Below are 3,769 nucleotides of genomic sequence, written 5' to 3' on the forward strand. Positions count from 1 at the left end.
CAGACAGGGTACATGAACGCCAGGGGGTGTTTCATTAGTGCATTAGAAAGGTAGGGTGGACCCTTTCTTATCAGTTCTACTTGATTGCAGCCCTTCTGATTTCCTTCCGGGAAGTCCAGTTTTGCACCACGATTAAGTGGTTGCCAAAGGATAGATGTAAAAATAAGGTAATGAATATTGATTAAGTGCTTAGTTTATGTGAGGCAAAATATTATAAACATTTTTATAGATTGGTTAATGCAGAGATGTGTAACACAGAACTGGCCCTTAAAAAGCTTACAGTCCAAGTGAGGAGACAAAGTTCAGTTAACTTTACCTCACTGTTTATATCTTGATTAATGTTCTTCTCTACAATAGGGTCATTTAGAAATCCTCTGTCCTCTTGCTTTCTGTGGTAGCAAGCAAATTAAAATTTTATGTTTCCAAAAATTGTTACCCTCAATATAGCTAGCATGATGAGTACTGAGATGCTTTAATAAAAACCTGTTTCCTTAAAAATAGATGAAGGCTCTAGACCTACATAATAAGTCTTTACTTGCTAAAGCTGGTTTCTGTTGTATTTTTGTGGTTTGGAGACTTCAAGTGAAACAAAGCCGGGTGGGGGAGGTGCATTTAACTTGTAATTTGCACCCTGCAACAGCTGTTCTAAAATGAAGATGGCAATGAAATACATAAAACCTTTGGTACAGAGTTTTCATCTATTAGCTTCAATTTTACACTGACCATTCCAATTTGGGTCTTTAAGTTCTTCTGAAGGTTAATTACAACATTGCAAGGCAAAGGAACTTTGTTCACAGAGCCAAGAGAAAGTCCTTCTATCCCATGAGATGGATCTTTACACAAAGGCGATTGGTTACTGTGTATTGAGTATCAATGAGATGTCTATCTTGCTACATTGATAGAAGAGTCAACTTTAAGTAATGTTCAAAGTACAGGGGTAAAAAAATAAGGAAGGTAAAGCCTGGAGAAAATGTCAAAGTTTTGTGATAAAGATGATGAAGATGATAATGATGATGATAATGATGATGATGACGATTTTTTTTGTGTGTGTGCTGTTATGCATAAGGCACTGGGCAAGGCCTAGTGAGCAAGGCAGAGGTGAATGGAACCCAGCCTGCAAGAAAGGCCTTGCAATATAGCTGAATAAAAAAATAATAAAAAATATAAAAATAATATGCAGAATACCAAATGAGAATTGTTCTTCTATATTGTAAGCTTAAGTATATATAGCGATATGCCCGATCTTGGGTCTTTAATCTAGGCTTCCATGGGTAGGTTAAAGACCTTTCCTTCTTCACTTTCAACATCATTATACTTCCCTTTTGAAGTCATTTTGATTTGGATTTTCTGGATATGGAAAACATACCAAGTCAGCTTCCAAGGATGGATGTGAGAAAAGTAAGACATAGGTAAATGTGCCCCTGAGAGTCACATTTTAGGGAAGGTCTTAGGCTTTTCGGGATAAATACACAGTGTAGAACAGTCCAATGTGGATCTATGGATAATCCACTTTCCCCTGCCACCTCAGAATATCTGCAGTGGTATTCTCTTTTGTGTCCTTGCCTTTCCCAGTTATTTTTTCACTATGGTTGCCCAATAAAAAGGTATTGGATTTGAAATATTGTCTAATTCGTAATCCTTTTTTACTGTCAGTCATTTAATAATTTCTATTGTAGAATTTCAAAATGTATCAGTGGCTGATCATTTGTTTATTCTTCAACTTATATTTATCCATGTCTAATGTATGCTAGGCAATGTGCTCGGAACTGCATATAAAGTGAATAGAACAGGTATTATTCCTGGTCTGAAGGAGCTTACATTCGAATAACTGATAGATACATTTTAAAAATCAATTCACAAATAAATGCATGATTACAAATTGTGATAATTTCTATGAAGGAAAGTTCTGTTTTGAAGGAGAGTAATGATGGGGATTGTGGTGCCACTTTAGACAGGTTTATTAGGAAATGTCAGCCTGGGGAAGTGATATTTCAGTTGAGACCTGCTACAAAGGAAATTGGTATAAAGAAAGAGTAATTGGGTTAGGAGTACTTCCGGCAGAGAAAACAGCATATGTGGAGACTCTGAGGTGGGAACAGATGGTCATAGTCTAGACCTGGAGGAAGGGCACTGTGACTGGACCAAATGAGTGAGGTTTTGTAGAAGGGCTAATCAAATAGGGAAGGGCCAGATCACCTAGGCTCTGATTAACATAAAAATGTGCATTTTGCCCTAAATGCAAAGAGAAACCATTGAAGTATTTTAAGCAGAAGCATGACATGATTTATGTTTTAAAAGCATCAGTCTATTTGTTGTACAAAGATTTAAGGAAAGAAAAGAGACAACAGGTAATTTAAGAGTACTGTAAGATAAGGGAGACTTGAACTAGAATGGTGGCAGAGAAGGAGTGGTCAGTTTGAGAGAGGCAGTTACAATATCTTTGTGAGAAAATTATACACTCTATTCTCACTTATATGGGAAGCTCAGACAGAGAACGTTTGAGGACAGATTAGTTTGATATATAATTTCTTAGCACACTATACAGTTCCTATATACTAAGAACTGCAGCAAAGTTGAGTGAGACTTGGACACTCAACTCTGTTTGCTTTGATTTGCTGGGTGGGTGTACTGATATGCACTTGTGTATCTTCTGAGAATCCACTGATGTAGGAGGATTTTGAATCTATTTAGTGGATAATGGTAAATATTGGTAATAAGAATTACTTTCAACTTGGATGGATTTCTTTTAAAGGTTTCCTGATTAAGTAATTTTTGAAAATTTTTTATTTTTATTTTTTCATAAGTTATTGGGGTGCAGATGGTATTCGTTTGCATAAGTTCTTCAGTGGTGATTTGTGAGATTTGGGTTCACTCATCACCCCAGCAGTATACATTGCACCCTATTTATAGTCTTTTATCCCTCACCCCCTTTCACCCTTCCTCCCAAGTCCCCAACGTCCATTGTATCATTCTTATGCTTTTGCGTCCTCATAGCTTAGCACCCACTTATGAGTGAGAACATACAATGTTTGGTTTTTCATTCCTGAGTTACCTTCACTTAAAATAATAGTCTCCAATCTCATCCAGATAGCTGCAAAGGCCATTCATTCATTCATTCCTTTTTATGGCTGAGTAGTATTCCATTGTATAAATATACCACAGTTTCTTTATCTACTCCTTGATTGAGGGCCATTTGTGTTGCTTCCACAGTTTTACAATTGGGAACTGTGCTGTAAACATGCATGTGCAAGTATCTTTTTTTGAATAATGACTTCTTTTCCTCTAGGTAGATATCCAGTAGTGGGATTGCTGGATCAAATGGTAGTTCTACTTTTAGTTCTTTGAGGAATCTCCACACTGTTTTCCATAGTGGTTGTACTAGTTTACATTCCCACCAGCAGTGTAGATGTGTTCCCTTTCACTGCATCTGCACAATATCTACTGTTTTTTTGATTTTTTGATCATGGCCATTCTTGCAGGAGTAAGGTGTAGCACATTGTGGTTTTGATTTACATTTCCTAATCATTAGTGATGTTGAGCATTTTTTCATATGTTTGTTGGCCATTTTTATATCTTCCTTTGAGAATTGTCTATGTCCTTAGCTCACTTTCTGATGGGATTGTTTGTTTTTTTTCCTACTGATTTGTTTGAGTTTGTTGTAGATTCTGAATGTTAGTCCTTTGTCAGATGTGTAGATTGTGAAGATTTTCTCCCACTTTGTGGGTTGTCTGTTTACTCTGCTGATTGTTCCTTTTGCCGTGCAAAAGCT

The sequence above is a fragment of the Cebus imitator genome, unplaced genomic scaffold (genome assembly GCF_001604975.1).
Source record: "Cebus imitator isolate Cc_AM_T3 unplaced genomic scaffold, Cebus_imitator-1.0 Scaffold343, whole genome shotgun sequence".
Classification (NCBI taxonomy): Eukaryota; Metazoa; Chordata; class Mammalia; order Primates; family Cebidae; genus Cebus; species Cebus imitator.